We start from the raw sequence: 24,718 nt of genomic DNA, 5'->3' as shown, positions 1-24,718 counted from the left end.
AAAATGGCTGAAACATTGAAATATCACAGACCCCATTTTTGGAAACCCTGTTATAGGCTGAAAAAAACACGTGCATGCACAGCAGCCTGAAGAGGATGACAATCTTTCTTTTTTTGTTTAATACACTTGTGTGTGAGCTAAAGTCAGTGAGGATAAAAGTCAGCACTTTGGGGAAAACCTTAAACACCAGTGTGTGAGAACTTTTCATGCTGAATCAGACCAATGCTTCATCTTGTTCTGACATCTTATCTTTGTGAAGGCTACCAGTGCCTTGGTGGGCAGGTGATAAATGTAGAATAATCTGTGCATAGGCAGAATTTCTTCCTAATCTTATCAGAGAAGGTTTGGGATTTGCTGAGCTGTATGAAAAGTTGTAGTCTTAAACTATTTTAAAATAGTCATAAGTTCTAAAAAATGCAGTTACAAATATAGTGGGTGGGATTTTTTCAAGTCCTTGTCTTGTAATGTGATTTGTTGTGACTGATCCCTATTGAACTCTGCATTGAATTCATCCTTGTAATCTGACAAGGCAGGAATCTCCCTGTAAGGATCACCTTATTCTGGTTTCACTCAGCATATTTTATTTTCTATTTGAAATTCTGTGGCTCACACTTGTTAAAACACTAATTCTGTTGCTGGGAGAGCAGAAACGAGAGAAAATGGTCTGCATCCTGCTTCACATGTTAGTAGTTAAAATAACTGCAAATAACAGATTTCAAGCATCCTTTTGTGTAAAATGGTTTTGGTGTATATTTTCATCACCCCTGAAGGCCTCTTCCACCCTTCTCCCTGTGGTAATTATTTGTCTTAGCACTAGCCAGAGCAACTGGCAGAATGGTTCAGGCCTCTCTGTTAACATCTGACACCTCCCTCACCCTGCCCTTGCTACAGTTCTTACTAACACATTGTGGAAAATACATTGTGTGCATGCACGTGTTTTTGGTAATTCCCTGCCTCTCTTCTGAAAATCTGGGGTTTATGTCAAGCCAGGTCACTCATATTGCCTGAAATGTTCACTATACACTTCAAAATGTAAAGTTTATCCTTTTCTTGAATAAGGAACAGCTGCTTAATAGTAAATACTTCCCTAGGCTCAAAACCTCTGGGTGAGTTGAGACTGCTTGGCTGTTTGTGGAGTTTTTGTACACCAGGTACTGATCAGGGAAGGTTATTACCAGAAGTTATGGGTCTCCTGTTGGCTCTGACACTGCTCTGTTAACAAATTCTTTCGCGTTTTAATCTGTGCCACTGTTTTCCCTCTCACGTCCACCTTCTGTAGTCATCTTCTTAGACAAAAGTTGCTTATTTTATTCCCGTAAAGCCCCAGCAAAGGGGGCTTCAGTTTCAGCTGGGTTCCCTGGCTTCAGCAATTAATTTTACCAATTTATGCTTTGCAGACGTGGAGCTCGTGTCCAGGCCAACTTCTGCAATAATAAAAAATGAACCTCAAGTTTAGCAGAATTAAATCTGATATTATAAGGGAGGGAAAACTAGTTTTTCATTAGTCTTGAATTTCTCATATAATTCCTTCTAATGCATTTATCTATAAGCTCCTGAAGCTGCCCGTTCAGCAGCTTCTTAATTGGAAATCTGCCTTCTCTTACCTGTTCCTGGACACCTGCAGTCCCTTTAAAAAGTGAGGAGCAAAGAGCTGAAGCATGTGTAATAATAACACTTCAGATGACCAGACTAATACCACTGCACAGTACGGAAATGAAAACTAGACTGTGGCTGCTTCTGGGTCAGCTACTGAAAGAAGCAGGAAATCATGTCATTGTGACTAGTCTGGGAATGCTCCCTGCCAGCCATCAGTGATTTTAGTTCTGATTTGCTAGTTGCAAGGGTTGACGTTAAAATTATGTTCTTCTCTACATTTGTCCCCAGCTGCTTTGCAGGGAATCTCAAAGGCTTTCTAAATATGACAGTGAAAAAGAGAAAATACTGCAGGATATTTGTCCTTCTCTTCCAGTTGAGAAGCCAAATATTTTCCTGTTCAGAGTCCCGTCTTTGTGGCCTGTCTTTGTTTGCCCTGGACATGCCAACTGGCTTTCCATAGCATGAAGATGGAAGCAATGGTTTCCATAATCATTACTGATAAAAAGACGGCATTGCTTAATTGCATGACTAGATGACTAGAAGAGAGTTGTAGGAGAGGTCATTTTGGCCTAGAAAAGCTGCTTTTGATGTTTAAAAAAGAAAAAAAAACCTAAGAGCATGTAGGAACAAGTTAGATAAGTTAACAATTATTTTTCTGTGGTGGAATACTAAAGAATCTCATAAATAAAACTGGAATTCGTCATTAAGGTGCATTAAGGTCTCTCCCTTTTCTATTAAAAGCTGTACAGAGCAATTAGGGGTCTTAGTTTTGCATCAGAAGATACTGAAATTATGTTTTTCCTCTGTTTCTTGCTAAGAGGATACTAAGAGGATATGTGAAGAGGAATTTTCCATTGTGATGGTGAAAAGCTGATTTTTACTTTCATAAAGTACTACCTTATTATAGAGAACAGGCTTAATGATGTCTTTAAATGGTGAAAATAACAAGTTATTTAAGGGCTCTAAATGTACTTCTATTGGTAAATTCCCATTCGGTACAGTACCTCCTTATTCATATTCTCATAAAAGCCAATAAAAATCACCATCTGTAGGATACAGGGAATAAGGGATATTAAATATCATCCATGGTATCAGGGCTTTAAGTGTTGTCAGGAACCATGGCACCTAGCAAAAACCCACCTCTGACCTTGACAGCAGAGACTGTAAAATAGAGATTTTATTACTGAAACACAGATAGTCTCCTGCTGTGTGTGAAACTTCAGCACAAAAGGAGCTGGGTGTTTTTAAGCAAACCATTTGTAACAGAAGATGCTTTTTCTCTCTCATACAATTGTTGAGAGAAAGCAACAGACTCTTACTGTTCAACAAGCTTTAGAGTTTTTTGTTCCAAGGCAAACAGCATGAGGCTGGCATAATCAATTGCTATTTGAGAGAGTGATAGAAATGCACATGCTACACAGTAACTAAAAATCTGTCCATAAACAGCCAGATTGGCAAATAGCCAAGCACATGTGGGCAACAGCATGGCCAAAGTGTAATCCTTACCCTTTATTAACTAATGGACCAAAAAAAACCAGATTAAATTGAATCTTTGTTCTAGGTGAAATTTCATGTTTCATTCAGAAAAAATATTATGATGGACCAATTATTCTCAACTTGGTTTAGGTTGGAACCTTTTCTCATTCTCAGCTATTGTGGACTGCCAAAACACAGAAAAGGCTGGTAACAGGAAAATTATATTAACATATCTTTGCAAAATTATCACTAAAGAATATTAGGTAAGTCCTACTATAATTTGTCCCATTTTCACCATTGCTATAAGGAAAACTTTATCCAATAATGCAATACCATTTTAAAGCATTATGTCTCTCTCTAGATGCTGTGATCTGTTTTCATTTTCCCACAATATTTAGTCAGCTAGGTTACCTTTTTAACTATCTTTTAAATTCCCACACATTAAATTCAGACATGACCAACAAACAGCAAACAGCTTCCTTTTGTACACTGTGAACTTATATCCACCATCCCTTCCCACATTGTGGAAGTTTGGTTGTGGCACCCTGACCAATGCCAGTTTGCAGTGTTGCCAACATCATACTTATGGGATAGGTATTGCACCACCACGCCATTGGCCAGTGAAAGACTATTTTGGCTGCCTGTATTGAGCTTGAAGATCCATGTAGGGGTAAATGGAGCCAAAATCGCGATCCCATAGTGACAGGAAGGAAAAGCCTCCTCTAACTACTTGTCTGATGACATGAAAACTCATGAAATATGGGAGGTGTGGCACTATGGGACTTGCAATTAGGCAAGTCCTTAACATTGTCTATCTGCAATATGCAGTAGCTGCTGCTGAATGTGTTTTGACTATAATTACAGAGCCTATAGAGAAGCTATAGGTCCCCTTCTGTAATGGACTCCTTTCTTTCAGGCAGTACTAAGTCTGAACATGGCCACGAATCCTACAAGTTGTGCAAAGTGAATGGTTGTCTGCTTATTCTGATTTCTGCTGAGCTTCAAAAATTAACCAGCAGGTAAAGCCAGAACCACACAGACAGGTACTGAAATCATAAAGCTTGACATTGCACTTCATTTACAGTTGCATTGCATTGCTACAGGATGCTCTCTGGCATCACTGGTGGCCACTGTCATCAGCCATGAGAAGTCCCCTGTCACTTTTCTGGAGAGGATGAGGGAGGATTCAATTTTCCTTTTTAAAGTTTTGGGCAGTGACAAATGTTTTTATTTGGAGGCAGGATTATTTTTACTGTTTTCTCTGTTGATCAATTTGATGTCACTAAGCAGGACTGTGAGACTGCACAAAAGGGATGAATCCACCAGGGCAGGGAAATAGTACCACCCATGGCAAAATGGCATGAGGTTCCCCTAGCAAGCTGGGTAGGTAAAGGTGAGGTGATTCTGTGTGCTTCAGAATCTTCAACCTTATAACTTTCTTTGATTATTTTCCTTTTTCAATAATTTTTTTCGAGAAGGGAATCTTTTAGAGGAACAAAGATATCTTTGTCTTTTTCACATTCTTTCACTTGGTGTCAATTCCCAGAGATGTCAGATAGCTCAGTAGGTGACACTGGAGATAATATGGTCTTGAAAAGTCACTGGAATCAATTTCTGCATCAGTCATTGCTTATGATTGTCTTGCTTGGGATATCTCTTGTTTCATAGAAGCTGCTGGGCACTACTCAACCAACCACAGTCATGCGATGGCACAAGTGACAGTGACCCAGCAGTGGCAGGCAGCAAGAGATTGTACCACTTAGCTTTCTTTTGCTACAAAGCACAGCCCTGCCTTCAGGCTAATGTGTACTTTGTCTTGTCACGCTACTCAATACCACATCCTAGTGTCAGCAATGGTGCCAGCTTTATTGCTGTTCAGTGCTACAAAGCTGTGCTAAGGGACCACTGGGTGATCATGGATTGAAGCCAAAAGAGCCCAGTGTGAGGGTTCAGATAGTGCCACACATCACACAACTGCCTGAACTATTTCTAAAACCTTTGGGATACGAAGTTAAAGCTGTAGCCCAAGTAGATTTTGTTGTTGTTGTTGTGGGTTTGGTTTTTTTAATATATAATTCCTGTGTCTTTCTCATTTCCTCTAATATGTTTAGTAGCTCTGAATCCTCTAAAGGCAACAATGTGCTGGCAGAGGCTCTTGGGAACTGTTGGTTGAAATACTGCTGCCAACATGGATGAGCGTTTTAGGATAATTTCCTGGACTGGGAGATCAGCCCATCTCTGAATATGATCAAAGCTGCCAATGTGTATCTATTGTGCCTATCTATGACACACATAAGGACCAAATACAAAACTAAGAATAGCATCACTGCTGTCAAGAAATAAACCACTCATTCTCTGTGATGACTATTGTACACACAGACTCATAACTCTAAATCTCATGAGAACAAATCTTGCTTTTTTTTTCAATACTAACTTTGTTTAGAATAAATTAATGGAAGGAAATGGTAAACTGGAATTGATCCTCTATCAGTACAAATCAGAGATGAATTTTAGGGCAATATATGGGATTTCTTTTCTTGGAAATAGCCAGAAAGAACCCAGTTTTTCAGAAGGCAGATGATTTGAACTTCAGAGTTCTTTCACATACCTAAACTTTAATAGACAAAAGGGTCCCACCTCACTAGTTGTAGAGATCAGGTATTCAGTCTCTAATGAAATTAATCCAGGCCTTCTGCAAGCAACAGTGTCAATGAAGTTCCTAAGCAAAATCACATTTTCTGGCAAGAAAGTCTGATGTAAATGTCAGGTGAGCAGATCAATGTTTGCGGCAACAAACACAAACTTAGATAATCTAAAATGTTTTCAAAGCAGAGGAAGGAAAAAAAAGAGACAAAAAAGAAAGAAACATTTTTCCTGATGTATTTTTGAAGGTCATGCTTTCCTCCTTTTACAGCTGATGGTGGCTGCTGGGCACAAGTTGACTAAGGTTGGTTGTGATTATGGTCTCAGGCAGTGCAATTTAGTCATATGGGCAACTGAGCAGTACAAGGCATGATCAAATTCTGAAAAAAATGTATTCTAAAACGAGCACAAGATTCTCTGCAGGTAAGGCAGTCATTTCCTCAGTAGTTAGACCCATAGTACTTGAATGTTTCCAAAATGTATATTGGCTTGGGAGTATACACTGACCTGTCTCAGTGTGATAAGGTCTTTCCAGATCCATATAGGTACTAGAAACAAGCATGACAATTGTAACACAACAGTTTAAAAACACTGAACAACTCTGCTCTGGTTACATCTGTAGCCTTTGTTATCCTGGCTACACTTAACCCTTCTGCATCCTGTTGGGCAACTGTGGTGATTCATTTTTGTTCATCAATTTGTAAATGACTCCTTCAGGCTTACATGAAAAAGTATGAAAGTACTTTTGGTGGTGATAGAGTTCCCATTTTGCTGAAGCTGTAGAAGCTGCGAGTTTAAGCCCTGCGTGTGCATTTTCCTCTTGTGATAACTGTAACCTGTACAGAGCTTGGCTGCGAGGTTTAATAAAGGTTTATTTGTCAGAATTAAAAGGGCTGATGGAGTGATGTTAATTCTTACTACTTTAAATCATTCTTCTAATTTAAAGATCTGCTGATTTATGTGAACTTCTTAGCAGCACTTTCACTGTAATCTTTCTGGCAGTTGGCAAGCAGGAGTATCATCCCTCTCCTCTTTCCTCGGCGTGCCTTGGTCCACTGAAGACATTCTGATGCCACCCGCAGGAGGACTCAGGTACTTTCAGCAGTTCTGTCCTAATTTACAACAGCTCTCTGCCCTTTTAAGGGTGATTTAGCAATACAAGCCGGTAATATTAGCAAGCAGAGGGGACGTCGAGGCATCTAGCTGTGTGGGCACATAACTACAGGGTGATATTCAAAGCCCTTACTTGATCAGTGCCTCAGAATGAGAAGTATTATTTTAGTGCTGGAGTGTAAGATAGAGAACAGAAATCTCCCTCTTCCTGTTCATCTGGACTCAGACAAACACAGATGGAGGTTAGACCCTGCTCCTTCCTTCTCACAGCCCCCTACCCCAGGTTACCCCAGGGGCAGGCTCCAGCCTACAGCTAGACCACAAATATGTTCTGTGAAAGTCCTGCCAAAGCCACAGATGCATGAGGCCTCCCTTATTCCTGCAGGGCATCCTGTGTTTCTGGCTGTTTTCTAGAGAGCTGAGCACAACATCCAGCATCCTGCTGTGCAGGAGGCTGTGTCCCACTACCAGGAAGCAGTGCCAGTGTGCTGTCCTAGCTCCCAGCCGTGACACAGCATGCAGAGTCTGGGAGCCAAGGAGCCTTACCCAGTAGTTATTCTGGGACAGCACAACCTGCCTTTGTATTAATTCACAGAATTTCCCTGGAGGTTTCACCTATGCATATCTGTTCAATATGGTCCTGCTGCTATTAAGCTAAAGACTTGGGAGATCCAAGGAAAATTAAGGGAAATCTTGGCTTCCTGGAGAACTTGAGTACCTTTATGGTTATGCTATTAAGTACTGGTGCATAAGGAAAAAAAAAAAATCACAGCTTTACAAAACAGTAACAGAGAAGAGGTAAGCAGAAAAGACAAGGGAAATCATAATGTTTATTACATTTAGATGAGTTTAGATATATAGTTCTCACTGTACCATAAAAATAAGTTGATTTTTGTGAGTGCAAAAATAGAATGACTTTTGATCTTAATGCTGTGAACAAATTACTGATCAGCGGGATTTTTTTGCATAATATCCTCAGTAAAGTGCAGCTTTTTGTTGCACTTTATCAGCAATATGAAAAAATATCAGGTTTACATTTACTGTGTATAGTTTTAACATTTGCACCAGTATAATGTTGAAGTCTCTAGAGAGTCATGGGGTTCTGACAGAGGACTTCAGCTATACCCCAAGAGGTGTCTCTTAAAATTTTTAATTTAGAAGATTTGCGATGAGTGTTGCTGGTTTGGGCTAGCAAATGTGTTTGCCTGCCTGTTCTGTGTTTCACACCTCACAGTGTCAGGAGCAGTAGGGGTTTGACAGCTCAGCAAAACCTGGCATCAAATTCACAGCACACACTGACTGCTTTCTGTTTCTCACTCCTTTCCTTTCCTGAAAAATTTGCATCCCTGGAGATACCTTCTTTTCAAAATATTTTGTGTTTATATCTTTATGCCTGTTTGGAGGAAAATGGGATGAAACTGCATCATCTATCTCTTAGTGGATATGCTTTGGGAGTGCTGTCATTTTGAAACCATGCCTCAGATAGGTCTTCATCAGATTCTTGTGAGGTAGGGAGGGGGATTTGATAATAGAGATGGGGAGCTATGGCACAAAGATGCCACATTCTGCAAATATTTGGGCACTTGTTTAACTGACAAGTATGAATCCAATTCCCTGCGTAATCTGAGGATTTCTGGGAAGCCAGGCAAACTTTTAACAAGAACTCACTTCGGCATCACCACAGTTGCTTGGTAGATCAAGAACTGAGTGACTGCCATGGGTGGGCAAAGTCAAACAGTGAATCCTGATATCCCAAGTCCTTGTGCTGTGTTTTAACTGTAAGAACTCCCTTTTTCCTTAGTTGAGGCCATCTTATCCCTTCTCCCCGTTAGGACATTAAGGGAGGCACCGCAAAGTCAGCAAGAGCCCCGATACCAGGAGAAGCAATGGTCCCGTAGCAGCCATCCAAGCTTGTTTCACTCAGGCTGGCACTGCTGCCTCCTTGTCTTGTGGGGCCCGATGCATTTTCAATTCTGCCGGCATGTGGATGTTATAGCCCGAGTTTACCACAAGGTTTAACTCACTGGAAACACTGGTTGGACTTACTTACTGGCGGTCCCTCAGCAGTACAAATCTCCTGCCCGGATGTGCTGAAGGGGCTCTGGAGAAGAGCTCGGGGTTCCCCGCACGGAGGGCAGGAGGTGCCCGGGAGCCCCGGAGCGTGCCCAGCGCCGTCGGTGCCCGCCGCTCCCCGCAGGGGGCGCTGCCGGGGCTCGGCGCCTCCGGCGCGGCCGGGGCCGGGGCGGCTCCGCGCGGGGGCAGCGCCGGGCGCGTCCCGCCCTCCCGCCTCCTCCCGCGTCCCCTCCCCTTGGCCGCGCTGGTGGAGCCGCCGGGCTCCCCAGCTCCTCTTCACATGGGGCTTGCCCTGCCGGCGGGACGGCGCTCCTGCTCCCCCGCCGACCGCTGACAGGCACCCGGCGCGGGAGAAGGGGGCTCGTCGCTGCTGCCGCCGGCGGGTAGGTAGGGACGGGCGGCTCACCTGAGGGGAGTCGGGGAGCGGGCGGCGGCGGGACGGGCGCGCCGGGCTCTGTCGCTCCGGCCGGCGCTGCGGGCGCGGAGGTAGCGCACGTGGAGCGGGCGCCTCGCATTCCGCCCGCCTCCCTCCGACCCTCGGTGCCGCCGCTCCGGCAGGGTCTTCCCTGCGCGGTTTCGGGATGCTCGCGGGAACCCCGCCGGTCACTTGCGGGCTCATCGCGGGGGGATTCTCTTCCCGGCTGCCGCGGGGAGCGGCGCAACTTCAGGGAGGAACCCGGGCGGGGACGCTGGTCTTCCCCGTTTGCCCAATGGGGATGGTGTTTAATTAAAGAGCCGCGGATCTCCCTCTGTCTATTCCATCTTTTACCTGTCAGGAGAACAGGTCCGTTATTTGTGAAACTGTTCTATGTCAGTTCAGGTGTTGTTACTTTTTTCCTGTACACTACCAAATACAGTTGGTAGATTAAAACACAGGACGAATTCCTTATGCCGGTAAAGTGAGCGCTATGGGTTTGCCGAGTTCATATAATCTGATGTTCTCATAGCTCAAAATAAACCTTTTCATTAAAAAGGAGAAAACCGGAATCAGTTCTCAGAGCTTTTGATTGATTAGAACTCCCTCGTGGAAATCAGCGGGGAGTTTTGCCTGATTAAGAGCTGTAAAATTGTCCTGAGGTTTGTTACACAACTGACTGTAGTTGTGCAGTATGGGCTCAGTTAGGTAACTTTGCAACTGGATCTTGTTTTCACTGGTACAGCTGAAGTACTTTCAAGTCAAATTTGTTACATTTCTCTGTTTTAAACCCTCTCTGCTCGACGTGTACAAGGTAGGGGGAGGACTGTTTTACCTACCTTAAAGAGTAAACGTGTTAGGTAAACAGGGAAGCTGGTGACATCCTTTGGAGAGATAGCAATTGCAATTTAGAAATGCTCCATGTGTTTTGCTGGCAGTGCCAGGTTAACTGCTTTCATCCTGAATGTGTTTTATTTCACTTGTGTTGCAGTTGAGCCTCAGATGCTCTATTTAATAACCAGGGACTCCGCTGTAACAGAAGGTGTACAGACATGCATGTAATCATAGCCTCTCCAGCAAAGAGCATGCTTTCTGATGTGATTATGCAGAAATGTTACAGAAAACAGAGCATTGCTCCCAGAATAGCTTGGAGGTTTCAATTTCCACACATGTGAGCTGACTATTCAGTTACTGCTGTTCTGTTTTTTCTATGCCGCCGAAATACCTGACAGTAAGCAGTTACAGAATCCAGTCACTTGGTTGTGGAACTTTTCTTCTTGCTGCAACTGCAAGAGTTTCTGTGAAATTATGGTTTTTTTTTTTTTTTTTTTTTTTTTTTTTTTTTTGTTTTTTTTTTTTTTTTTTTTTTTTGTTTTGTTTTTTTTTTTTTTTAAGGCAGGAAAGTAGGTAGAATAAAATGGAAACTTTCTTGACCTTCAATAGCAGCAACATAGGACCAGACTTGGGGAGGGTGGAACAAGTAAAACCCAACATTTTTCTTTGGGGTTGTAACTATTTTCAGATGAGAAAAACTCCTTTGGGATGGCACTTTTCAAGTTTGTTCTTGGTTCCTTGAAATTTCAGGTGATGTAGGTCTGATTGATCTAGCTATTCAAATAAGGAAAAGGTATTATATTGTGGTCTGTGCCGTTCAAATGCACATTACTGGAAAGCTTCAAATAGCCTTAAAATAGTCTTTAGTGGAGCAAGTGTATTTGCTATGTTTGGGACAATTGCATTTCCATTTAAAAGAACGGGGAATGTTTCTGAAACGGCGTAACTCTGTTAGCTTTGGTATTCAGTACTGGTGTTCCCAAACTGAGACCACAATCCAGTATGAATCTTTTGCATGTAAATTCAGTGTCTGCAGATACATGTGTTGGTATTGCTAAGCTAAATTGGAGGTTGGATACCTAATATCTTTAAGGGTAAGTTTATGGAAAAAACTCAGGCATGTGATGAACAGCTTTCCAGAGCTAGGATGATGGAAAACAAATTGTGTATCACTGAAGTTAAAAGTATTCAAGAAAGCTGTTAATAACATTCAAAAGGAGATCCTTAATATGCATATGAAGAGCATTATCAGTTTGTGTAGCTTGGTAGCCAGCATGCAGCTGAGCTATAATGCTTAACTGTCCATCTCATAATCTTTGGGCAGAGATTTTTCTAAATCAGGGTGTTTAAACATACCCCAGTATGAAGCACTGAAGTAAGGTGAATTATGGTGGACTAATTCTGCTCAAGAGATTGGATATTCGCAACTTGAACAGAAAAACTATCTTCTTAGCAGTGTGCCAAAGCCTGGAGCTGTCCGTACACAGAGACTCTAATGGGGTGCACATTGTGCTGTTCCATGTTCAGTGCTGGTTTAAAGGAGACTTTTCTATAAGCTATCACTTATATATCACAATTGTTGATTTGCCTTCACAAGGTGGGCTAAAAAGTGTCGTGGATATGAAGAGATTAAGTGCCTTGCTGAGTTTGAAAGAGCAAAACACTGAGGCCAGATTGAAAAAGGTCTAGACTGGCAGTTCGATCTGGCTTGTCTGCCTTGTTTGCTATAGATTGTTTGAACTGCTCTTTCTAGGTATTGCATTCAGTGGTTGGCTGACAGCATTCTGAAGTGTTTTTCTATTACATTCCTTTCTATCTCTTTGCGTGCACATGATATTTGGTAGGCATTGGTAGTTTATCATGCTGTCATAGCTTCCCTTTTCCTGGGTCTATTATTTTATTGTTTTAAAATCCTCTATTAGACTCCATGCAAAAACAACACCATGTTAATGGATGGTTAGAGTGGTGAAATTTGAATGTGAGATAGCCAGTGGTCAGCATTATGGTTCCTGTGCAACCATTAGTCAGCAACACTTCACATAAATATCCAATCTAAAATTTAATATCAACCGCTGTAGTGAATCTCATCTGAAAGGTGACTTTCGGTAAGCAGGAAGTTCTGACTGGAGGATGAAGGATACATGTCTACAAAGAGCTATGCCAAGGCTGATGTGAAAATGGCAACTGGGGGTTTAAGCATTTGTGACTCAAAAGTGTAAGTCCATTTTTGCTCCTAAAAATTGCAGTGTAAAGCTTTAGGGTGGATAAGTATCTTCAGTCTTTTTGCAAGATGCCTGACAGCAAAACCTGCAAAGTAGCTGGTCTGAGGAGTTCTGCTTTTGTCTGCCCTTGGAACTGAAGTGTCCTTTGCTGGTGCAGTTGCCAACGATGCTAGTTGTTGGTAGAGAGAGGTTTTTATTCAGTTTATATTCACATTTGAGTCGCTAAAGACCCTCACGTTGTCTCCAATTAATCAGCCAGCTGTAGTTGCTGACTTTAAGCAAATGAAGTTGTGTTAATTTGCTCCTGCTTGCCCTTTTATGCTGCAAATGCTACACAGCTGTGAAGTTGCCATCTAGCTTTGACTCGGGACACATTTTTCTTCCAAGTGGTGTGCAATCCTCAAACAGCCTGGATTCTCGGAGAAAGGTAGGTCTAAAAGTGGCATTTGTGGCCCAGAAAAAGTGTTACACAGAGATAAGGGGAGCCACATGCATGCTTAAAGTGCATGCCCAAGTGTTTTGGTGAATAAGCTGGAATGCTTTGCTGAATCACAGCTGTGAGGGTGCAGAAATACTAAACCTCTAGCGTCGGCTGTGGCTGAGTGCAGTGCTTGGAGTGAATTTCAGGGCAGGTGCTTGGTTACCATTCGGACAGTAAAAATTAACCAGGACTGGGACTGTACATTCTACAGACAGGAATGGAAATGTTACATTGTGAGTCACTTTACTGGGAATTTTTACCAGTACTTCTCCCTTTCTCTCTGATACTCAAATGCTGAGTAAAAGCTGGTGCAGTAAAAACCCAATTTCCATTGATTTTTTAAAGAAAATGATTATGTGAAGGGTGTGCCTAAGCAAACTGCCTGGGAAGCTCCACTCTCAGCCTGCGGAAACGGTGGGATTTGCCCAATAATGACGTTTCTGTGTCAGTCCCTGTTAACTGATTCCATACGCGGCACTAGCGCTAAGTATAGAAGTCCCGGTACTGACCCGGTCTTGGTCCCATTAACCCACCCGCGACCTCCGCGGGCGGCGGTGACGCTGCGGGCGGGGAGCGGGGCCGGGGGTCCGGGAGCGGGGCCGGGGGTCCGGGAGCGGGTTCGTGCGCTCCCGGCGCTCCCGTCCCGGCGGGCGGGGCGGAGCCGCCGGGGGGCGCCCGAGGACCGGCGGAGCTCGCGGGGATCCCGGCGCATCCCGAGACACCCGGGCCGCTCCCCCGGTGAGGGGCATCCTCCCCGCGGGATGCCGGAGTGTGTGTGGGGCGGGACGCGCATCCCGAGCCACTTGTTCCGCTCCCCTGTTGAGGCACATCCTGCGCTCCCTCCCGTTCGCAGCGATCGCAGCTTTACGTGGGTCATACTCTGGTGTCCTGCGACATCAAAGCCCTTTCTTTCATTGTGAGCCTCTATGTATAGGAGCTGGTCTGAGCAGAAGGAGATTCCTCTCCTAATTTAACTTGCTGTCCTCCCCCCGCCCTATTGTTTCCACTAACCCTTCCTACTCTGCCAGCCCTGGCTCTCCAAAGCTGGAAATGAAATGTCTGCCAGCTTCTTTGGTAGCCTGACTGAAGGCTGTGCAAGAAGCACCTCGGGATGGGGCACTAAGACGAGTCTTGGCTAGACCAACCTTTTCTGGCTAAGTAGTGATTCTCGGCTGTGAGACTTTGATTTCTCATTTCTTGTCAATATTGTGTGATTGACACAGGGGGAATATCCACAGCCTTATTTGCTAGTGACTGCAAAGTGGCTCAGCAAAGTCTGGAAGTAAGTGGCTGTTACAGAGAGCTGGAGTAGTACTGAGTAAGATTCCCTTTATTTGAACAGGGGACAAATGGAAAGCAGATGAGCCCTAGGTAAGAAAAGTTTGTGTAAAAGACTGAGCTGGGGAACTGTTTGGGCAATTAATCCATGATTTTCTAATCTACTGCCTTCTGTAATTTCCTCCTGTGAACTGATCACTAAAAGTTGCTTGGATTGTCAGTCATCAGGCAGCAAGGTGTGCATCTGGAGAGGGTAAGACACCCTTCTCACAAGGCAAAGGTGGAAAAAGCCAATAATTTGGCTGTAGGTTGCAGCTTGGACAGGGGCAGTCCCAGAATTAATTTCTGACTCTTTTTTGACTGTTTCCTTGAGAAAGTTTCTCCTTTTGCATTATGTTGTCTAGAGCCTTCTGGCAAGACTGTTGCCTTTAGTAATGCTTGCTGCTCTGGCTCAGCGTAATGTGAAGGACTAGGATTGCTAATGTTAGTTGCCATCTAAAAGAACTCTGCCAAAATCAACTGAGTATTGTGAAAAATGCAGAACTGGCTTGTTGAATTAAAAATATCTTGTACAATATCTGCAGCAAGGTAATAAGTGTACCATTATGTGAGGACTGTGACTGGCACTTTGAAGTCATTGCCAGTAAAATCCTCAGAAATGTGGAGAAATGAATAACCTGCAGCTAACAGTGTGCTAAGTAATGCAGTCAGCTGTTTCTTATTTGGTTTTACACTAATTGCTGCTGCTGTTACCATTGCATTTGTGAGTTGATAGAGTTTCACATCATTTGTATACTCCTGGTGCAAATGGTGCCTTGATACATCATGCATTGATAAAAGCAGATGCTTTTATTTGGCTTTTAATTTATGGTGCAAGTTTTATGGGATCATTAGAGTTCACTGAAAAAGATAGAAAATGACATGGGGATCTTGCCAGACATTTGGCCAGGCAGGCTCATCTTTGTATAGTGATCAAAGAAAGGAGGAAGAAAAGAAAATCTGTTAAAATCCTTGAAATTATTTATTTGGAGCGAGTGTGTAGATGAGGGAGGAGAGTTAGTGAAGGGAAAATAGAAAATTTGAATAGCCTGCCTGTCAGAATGTTTTAAGTAGGGTCCAGTCCTCTGTGAGGGATTGCAGGCAGCTTGTAACTGCTTGGGGATGTTCTTTTTAAACTCACAGAAAGATTTTGGTTTTAAGCTTGCATTAAAGATTTGGGCTGAGGCCCAGCTTTACTTGCATGGAAAAAACTGAAAAAAATTGCTGCACTAAAGCTTAATTTTAATTTTTTTTGTGTGTGTGATTTTGGAGATGTATAAAATACAATGTCAGCTCTTTATGTTGGGGATGACAGTATATGCTGGAGGTGGCTACAGTCAAGTAAAAAAAAGATCAAGCAGAAACCTTTAAGGCACCTGTAATTTTCTCTGATTTTAGGAAGAGTCTGTTTGGCCTTTCATCTAAGTTAAGTGGTGCCTGACTATCTGTAATTTTAATTTTGCTTCTCTTTTTGACATAAGCAGTCATGCTGACTTCGCTAGAGATTCCAAATAAATATTTCTGTTAGTTTTGATTTTTATATCTTAAAAGATCATGTGCAACTTATAGGAAAAATGACTGCATCAATCCTTCCTTTTCCTATCCATCAAAATCTTATCTTCTGTAAGAAAAAATTGGGTTAGGACAGCAGAGTAGTCAGAAATGAAGAAATTGGTGAACTGTGTTAGAAAGTCACTTTTTCTTCACATGATCAGGTACTTTTCATCAGTGCATTCATAACCATAGAATTTTTTAAACTATTTAGTGAATTTGGTTGGCAGTGTGGATTGTGTTAGATGGAGCTCCTGTTAACCACCCCCGTGGGAAGAAGTTAATGCATTTTCCAGTAATGTTCCTTTGGCCACTTTGTTCACCCTTTGCTGTGCACAGATACACATAATTTTAAAACTCTTATTTACTGACTGAGAAGTGTGGTAGGTGACTAGCAGCCAGGCAAAGCACTGACATACCATTCTAAGACAGCTGCTTCACAACCTCACAGGACAGCCAAGGTTGGAAGGCACCTCTGGAAGTCATTTGGTCCAATTCCCTTTTTCAAGCATGGCCACTTAGAGCCAGTCACCCAGAACTGTGTCTAGGTGGTTTCTGAATTTCTCCAGGGAGGGAAACTGCAACTTCCCTGGGCAACTTGTGCCAGTGCTCAGTCACCCTCACAGTGTTTCCTGATCCTCAGAAAGAACCACCATGTTTCATGTTGTGCCCATCACATCTGGTCTAGTCACTGGGCATGACTGGAAAGAGGCCAGCTGCAAACTCTGTGTGCCCTCTCTTCAACTATTTGTATATGTTAGTAATTTCCCCCCTGAGCCTTCTGTTCTCAAGGCTGAACAGTCCTGGTTCTCCTTCCTCTTATGTGAGGTGCTCTCATCCCTTCATTATCCTTGTGGCCCTTTGCTGGTCTCTCTCCAGTATGTCCATATTGTTCTTTCACTGAGGAACACAGTTCTCCAGGTGTGGCCACACTCAGCCTGGCACCATTGCTGGCCTGGCAGACATTGGTATTGGGGAAAGTTCACTTCTATTGTGCCTTGGATGGACTGATTTTCAGTATTGCTGTTTTTTTCCCACAGCTTTTGTGTGTCTTTTTTTTTTTTTTTTTTTTTTTTTTTTTTTTTTGAGTCCTTGAACTGTTAACAGCTTAGGATCTTTCAAGGATCTTATGTCTAGCTGCAGATTTACCATTCCTGTCTATCATGGCTCTAGTCTGAATATTGTTGCACAGCTTTCTTGCAAGCTGGCAGTTTTCTTAGTTTCATTCAAGGTTACACAGTTCTGCTATGTCAAAACTAGGCCTTGAATCACAGATAGCTGAACCCCTAGGAGGAGGATTCACACAAAGCTGAGGTGTGAAATCAGTATGAGCTATGCTGTGCCAATTCCCTTAGGGGGACACACAGTGAATAGTAGCTGCAAGGTTATTTGAACTACTTTCAGAATTACTGGATGTTGTCAGGAGAAGCCTTGTAACTTAAGCCTCCTCTGTGCTGGACTTTTACCTGTCAGTGTGATATTGTATGTGTTTTTGACACTAATGTGGTTTGTAATTGGCTCTTTGCCTGATCCTAGACAGAGACAAGTGGTGCTGATGTGGATTGCCTATGGTCAGGAAAACTCTTATTTTTTGTGCCAGGAAAGGTTTATGTTAAATATTAGGAAAGATTTCTTCACTGAAAAGGTTGTCAAGCTCTGGAATAGGCTGCCCAGGGAACTGATGGCATCACCACTCCTGGAAGAATTTAAAAGACTCATAGGTGTGTCACTAAAGTCCGTGGTTTAGTGGTGGACTTGGTAGTGTTAGACTAACTGTTGGACTCAATGATCTTAAAGGTCTTTTTCAATATAGGTTATTCTATACTTCTAAAAAAAAAACCCACGAAAGCTATCAAAAAGAGGAAATAGAGGTGAAGCTCAAGATATTGACAGGAGTTGTAAAGGAGTGATGGACTGAGGGTGAGAATCAGGATATGTGCCTGCTATGTTATATGCAGTAGGTAAAATTAGAAGTTAAAAATAAGAACAAGTTTTATGAAGAGACTAGATGATACTTTTAGTATCTCACAAGGGATAGAAGGATCAAACATTACAAGTGTGTTTTAATGAAAAAACAACTAGTAAAGTTCTCACTTTCTTAAAATGCAAAGCAAAACTTATATTGCATTCACTGGTGCTAGAATTATTCCTGTCTTGAATGTCAGGAAAGGAAGAGAATATTGGGAAAGGAACTAAATATTTTCTTGTATTTGTAAGTTCACTGACTTGGAACTTCTGTTATTTACAGTAGAAAATCAGGTCAAACACTGGGAAAAACTTTCTCATTGGAACAGTAGTGCAACAGAAAAAAATTCTGAAATAATTGAGATTTCATTCAGTTAAAAGTTTGAAGAGTAGAAAGTGTCTACTGTGAAGTTTTCAGATACAGTTAATTCAGTTTTGGGGACAAATGGTATTTCAGCCACACCCTTTATATTTTATGAAATCTTCCAGAAAGTAGACTTTCAGATTTGTTTGATCCTTTCTACACTGGAGACGTAGCTTTCTTAAATTGTTGATATCTATGCAGTACATGAAGGAAGCCAACATGTTTCTGACAGAAAATCACATGAATTAACAAACTTAAAATAATGGGGTTTGTTTTGTTGTTGGTTTTTTCCTTGAACTAAGAGCTCTGATACTATGCAGATGGTAATGGTCCTATTTTGTAAACTGGCTATTTATTAGTGCTTTTTTGATCTATTTGCTGTTGCAATTTAGATATTTGACTACTTGAAGTGGCTTCTATGACTTGCTAATCAAGTGCTAGTTTGACACCTTGGAAAAATGTCACCCACCCCTCTTGCTGCTGGAGATATGTAAAGTGTGATGTGAATGACTTCCCACTGCTCTTTGAGGAGGGACAGATGCTGTGGTAGCTTCCCTGAAGAGATGCCACTTAAAGCTTCAGGCATGGTGGCATAAGCATTCATTAGATGTTATCAAAGTGACTGGCACATCAGTCATCCTCGACTTTCTGCTTTGTTAAGGATTATTTTATGCACTGGAGTGTGGTGGTGATTGTGTGTGGTGTGGGGGGAATTTGTGTGATTTGTTGTTTTATTTTGGTTGTGGGTTGGTTGCTTTTTTTGTGAAGTGTTTCATTTGAGAGCAGTTAAGTTGCAGAAGTTTTTACAGGATGGTTTCTGCTAGTTTTGTTTTTCAAAGCAATCAACTGACTGGATGACAAGACTGTAGGCACACTAAAATTCTCTTTTTCACTAGGATGTAATGCTGAGGAATGACTTTTCCCCATCCATGATCTTTACTTCCTGCTGTAGCAAAACAAAAATTTGCAGGAATTTTTGTATCCAGTTGAAATTTCTTACAGCAGTGTTCTTTCCAGGTGTTTCCCTAATTAGGGGTTGAATTTGTCACCTAAGTAAACTGATTTGGTTGGTTTGTTTAAAAATAGTCAAGAATATCAGATAAATTTGTTTTGAAGTTCTCTAAAACCTCTTTTGAAGCAGCATCCTTTAAACTTTTTGGAGTTAACTGCAAAAAGAAGTGTACTTGAAGACAAGCAGTGACTCTCAGAAGGGTTGACTGGAGGAGATTTAAAAATTAACTATTCTAATCTGCAATGGATATGGATTTGCTTTGAACCAATATTTAACTGGTGCTCACAAAAACTAGTTTCACTGTGAAGATATTTTTTTCCTGCCTTAAACAAATCTTTAATTTCTGCACCTTGATACTTATGATGTTAATATATTGATTTGCTTTCCTGTCCTATCAAATGACGCCGGTCCTTCTTTTACTGGAATAAATACGTTCCTGACAGTTTTCTTTCATAAACACTACCTACATGGCATTAAGAAGGTCCAAACCCCGTTTGTACTGTGTAAGTTTAAGATGAAGCATGATTTTTACAAGTGAAGTCAAATAAAGATATTCTGTAGGAATTTAGGATGATAATGTGCATAAAGCAGAGTTTTGCATGACTTGAATTTTACTACCTTCCTTCCTACTATTCCTTTCACTGTGGGAAGTTAGTCCGTAATAATTCTCGAAAGTGAGTACCCAGAATTAATTTCCTTATGTGCACTTATGTCTTGGTGATGTTTTATTATGGAATAGTTATGCTTAGCTACCCAATTAGCAGGTGAATAATTCTTTCAAGCTGTTGCATCCATTTCACTGTGACCATCTGTCATGCTTTGACATGGAAGTGAATTTTTTTCCAGGAAGTTGGGTCAAACCAATCAGTGGTCAGGTTTGGATATTGGCACCTGGAGTGACCACTGAAAGTATGGACACGCCTCTGAGAACACAGGGGCTTAAAAGCAAGAACTCCCAGCAGAACTGTCTCTTTGGTTCCGCTTGTCAGAGAGTGCAGACTCTCCCCTGCCCAGCCATGGGCTGGGTGGGGGAGGGGAAGCCACGCGGCCTTGTCCAGGTAGGCCGAGGGGCTGAAGGTCTGGAACCGAGCCAGCTCCTGCGGATGGAAGGGTGGAGAGAAGCGGAGATGCCTTTGTCCACCCCCCCCACAGAGGGAAAGTGACAGAGAGCCTGACGGCACCTGGAAATTTGCCAGCAGAGGAGAAGGAGACAGGGGGGGGATGATGCCCAGCGTGGGAGATGGGAATGCTGGGCAGAGATTTCAGCCGTCCAGGGAGTCTGAACTTTTAACCCTTTCTGGGAAATAAGGGCTTTGTAAAATATTACTCCTCCTCGATTTGTAGTGGAAGAGAGACAGTCCGGAACCTGAGATGTTAGAAGAAGAAATATTTAGGTGGGAGGAGATGATGAAGTAGCTTTTGGCTGGACTTTTCTTGTTAGCCATAGACTGAACCAAAATCTCCTGCAATAGAGACTGCATTTTAGGGGGATGCAGTGGTGACCCAAGGAGACCTGCTTCAGCTTCTAACAGCACAGGAATGGCAAGAACAGAGGAAAGCTGAGGAGAGAATGGTGATGCCCTCTGTCTTCAGAAAGAAGATGATCTCTGTTCCTGGACCCTTGGCCCCAGGGGAAAATGGGGGGGACTGTAGTCCCAAGACCAGAAGCTGAACTGTTGTCTCTTTGGGTCTGTGGCAAAGCATCCTTAAAGGAGCCCTATGAGCAGTCTGTCCATGCACGGTGGTGAGAGCACTGTGACATGGAAAGGAGAGTGTCACACTGGCAGATTTTCTCCGGGCGGTTGCCATGTGTGACAGGGAAACACAGGGTGGCAGCTGTGTTTCCTGGGGGGTCTGTGGTGCAAGAGAGACTTCTCTCTCCCTTGATAGACTGAGTATTGATTATCTGAAGGGTGGTAATTTGATCAGGAATCCCGGGTGATGTTTTCATGGTGGGTGTTTGGAAATTAGGAGGAGGATTTAGTCTGGATTTAGTCTGTGTGTCTTGTGTAGTAGTAGTTTAATAAAGTTTTTTTTTTCCTTTGTTATTAAGCTTGGGCCTGCTCTGCTCTGTTCCTCATACCATCTCACAGCATTTATTTGGGAAGGTGTATTTTCATGGGGGCGCTGGCATTGCGCCAGTGTCAAACCATGACACCATCCATTGTCTGATGCAAATTTTTTCAAAGAGTGCTGTTTTTAACTGTGACTGGAGGCTAAGTTGGGGTTGAATGAAATAGCAAAGAGAGAATGTTAAGGATTTGATCAATTTGAAATGGTCCATTTCTCCTGCAGTTCAAGACAATTAGGAAAGATGGATGCAGCAAGTGACTTGCAGTGTAACTGATCTCCTTAAATTCACTGACAAAATAAGGGCAGAAATTTTCACAGTGTGTAGGTTTCCAGCAGAACACACGAGTTCTGTAGAAGTGGCAGTGACCAGTGATTGCTGAAAGATATGGGAAAACAAAGGAGAGAGAAACACTAATGTTTTCATGCAGCTGTTGCCAAGAAACTTCAGTTGAACATAACCTGTTATTGATTGTGGTTTCCTTGGCTTAGTGATGATATATACATTAGACCACAAATTCGGTTTCTCTAAAGTGGCTCTCATGTGACCAATCCCTGGCTCTGTTAATGAAGAATTTTTGTAGTCCGAATTTTGTGTTGGGTTTTTTTTTTGTTTGGTTGGTTGTTGTTTATTTGTTTTAAATTGATTATGGATGCTGTAAGCAGATGGAGAACACCCAGTGGACTTGCAGGTGGAAAATAATGTAGAAGGTCATGTCACTTGTGTTGAAGTGAAGGAAAAATTAGTATGTAGCTAAAAGCTTATGAATGAGCCAGTGATGGGTGTTAAATGCTCTTATTAGCCATGTGTTAGGAGGAAAACAAAGAAGATGACCTCTGTGGAAAAGGTAATTGGCTGTCAGTGTAAAATGTCTTGTGAGCCTTGTAAAGAGTGAAGCAGTCACATTTGGTTTGCTTTGTTTGTAACCCACCAAAGTTTGTAACCCACCAAAGGACAGTGAGCTGCCAGGATTCCTCTGCAGAAGAAATGGTGTGTGAGCAGCAGAAACTTTGGAGCAGAGGAACTCAAAGATGTTGATAACTTTTTTAGTTGATAAGGGTGGAGATGGATGGAGCTGCTGAGCACTTTGCAGGAAGTCCTTCTAGAATTGTCTGTTAATCCCTACTTGCCCGTGCAGTTGGGCTTATGTAGATGATGAACATCTGAAAGGGCCCCTTGTGACAGCTCCCATGGTGAAATCACTTGTGTTACAAGAACGTGATTCATGAGAGCTCATGTCATCCCTTTCCTGTTCAATGATCTCTTTTGCTGGGGTTTCTCTTTAAGTGGTGTGGGTCAATGCTTGGAGCTGTGTGACGATGCTGGTGTGAGGTTCTAGTAATAAGGAAGGCTGGCCATACCTGTTTTAAATAGTTTGCTAAATCATATTTGATGCTTGCAAGCATCCATGTATGTTTTCAGAGATGCACTCGGACTTTAAATAGAGAAGATTAAATAAACTTTGAGCATGAGATAGCAGTGTAGGTTCCTCCAGCTGTCACTTGGCCCTCTCTCTGTGCTGTGCTAGTCACCATCCACATTTTAAGAGAACACAAAGGAAGGCTGTGGGGTCTCAGACCACTGATTTGGTGACTTTTCAGAAAGGAGATGACTGGAACATTTCCCTATTGCAAGTAAGAAGCAAAGATGCTTAAAATCAAATCAATCTCAAGGAAACATTTTGAAGCATTTTTCGTGACAGCTCATGAAGAAGAAACATTAGGCAAAATATTAAGAGCATTTTCTTCATTAATTCTTTCTTGTAGGGTGTGGGGTTTAAGGATTTAATGTGTCTGGGATACTTTGAAAATGGAAAGTGGGATGGGAAACACTATTTTCTAGTATGTTTTTTCACTAGGGGTTTGTTATTACAGAATTACAGCATTTGCAGAGCCCAATTTTGTGACTTTACTGGGGTTTTTTCCATCATAAAAAATGCTCACAAAGCACCAAACAGCACTGAGTTGGGTAGATGAGAAAAGAAAGCAAACCAAACAAACTACAGTGACACAGTTTAATATTTTACATTGATTTGTTATCTTGTTTTCTTGTTAGTGGTGGAAATGAAAAAGCAAGCTGTGATCAGTGTCTCAAAATCAAATGTAAACATCTGAAAATGTTCAGATTTTTTTTGTGTTCTATTTAAACAAATTATGTATAAAGATTTTTGACTGAGTTATTTTCATGTTTTATTCAGATATAAAGAGGATAGGCTTTTAGTACTCCTAAAATATCTAGCTCTTGGTTCTACTCAGCTCTTACTGTTAGGCCTTTCTAAAACGTACTTTAAGGAGTTAGTGGCTCTCTTTAACCTTATTGCTAAGATAAAAAAACTTTTAAAAACCCCCAGAGTTGCTTCTAATTACTTCATATTAGCGTAATAACTCTTATTTTTTCTGATTTTAAAATTATCATAGGATCATAAAATAATATGGATTGGAAGGGACCTTAGACATAACCTAGTTCCAACCTCTCCATAGGCAGGAACATCATCTAGTAGGTCAGATTGCTGAAGTCCCCATCCAGCCTGGTCTTGAACACTTCCAGGGATGGGGCATCCACAGCTTCTCTGGATAACCTGTTCCAGTGCCTCACCACCCTCACAGCAGAGAATTTCTTTCTAATATCTGAAAGAGCAGAGATTTAGGTTAAAAACCTGTCCCCCTTGTCCTACCACTATCTGCCCATGTAAAAAAATTTCTGTCACTCTTTTTTATAAGTCCTCTTTAAGTACTGAAAGGCCACAATTAGGTCTCCACGGAGCTTTCTTTTCCCCAGGCTGAACAACTTGGTTTGCTGAACTTCTTCATGAGGTTCTCTCATGAGGGCCCACTTCTCAGGCTTGTCCAGGTCTTTCTGGATGGCATCCCATCCTTTTCTTTCTCTGTATCAATTGCACCGCTCCACTTGGTGTCATTTCCAAATTTGCTGAGGGTGCATTCAGTCTTGCTGTTTCTGTCATTGATAAAGATGTGATAGGGCTTAGATCCCAAGACAGAGTCCTAAGGAACACCCCTTGCCACCAGCCTCCACTTGGCCATAGAGCCATTGACCACAACTCCGGCTGCATCAGTCCAGCCACTTCTTCATCCAAAAAAGTAGTCCATACTTCAAAGCCATGTTTCTTCAGTTTGGAGATAAGGATGCCATTTAGGGACTCTGTCAAAAGCTTTAAAGAAATCCAGGTAGATTGCAATGATTGGCCTTCCCTTGTGGACTGTTGCCATCACTTCATCACGGAAGGCCATAAGATTGGTCAGGCATGATTTGACCTCAGTAAAAGTGTGCTGGCTGTCTTGGATCACCTATTTGTCTTGTATGTGCCCTGACATTTCTTCAAGGGGATCTGCTCCGTGATCTTCCCACGCACAGAGATGGGTTCACTGGTAGTTTTCTTTCTTCCCTTTTTAAAAGCAGGAGTAGTTTTCCTTTTTCCAGTCACCAGGAGCTTCACCTGAGTGCCATGACTTTTCAAATATGATGGAGAAGGGCTTGGCAACAACACCATCTAGTTCCCCCAGGACTTTGGGATGCGTCTCATCAGGCCCTGGGGACTTGTGTCTATTGAGTTCCATCAAGTGGTCC

The 24,718-nt window shown here is 42.2% G+C and overlaps 1 protein-coding gene across 4 annotated transcripts in view; it reads left to right on the top strand.

The window, feature by feature from the left end:
* Positions 1-9,149: 9,149 nt before the first annotated feature.
* CPNE4 (copine 4) overlaps positions 9,150-24,718 on the top strand; it is a 225,567-nt gene continuing 209,998 nt past the window's right edge. For 3 of the 4 annotated variants that reach the window (XM_053958980.1, XM_053958999.1, XM_053958977.1), the window contains exon 1: positions 9,150-9,284. The gene's annotated coding sequence lies outside the window, so the exon portion shown is untranslated. Of the gene's footprint in view, positions 9,289-24,718 lie in introns of all 4 variants that reach the window. The other variant, XM_053958990.1, reaches the window with a different exon arrangement.

This window comes from Vidua chalybeata, chromosome 1 (genome assembly GCF_026979565.1).
Source record: "Vidua chalybeata isolate OUT-0048 chromosome 1, bVidCha1 merged haplotype, whole genome shotgun sequence".
In the NCBI taxonomy this organism is placed as follows: domain Eukaryota; kingdom Metazoa; phylum Chordata; class Aves; order Passeriformes; family Viduidae; genus Vidua; species Vidua chalybeata.
Note: the sequence above shows the minus strand (reverse complement) of the source record. Positions and strands in the feature narration are given on the sequence as shown.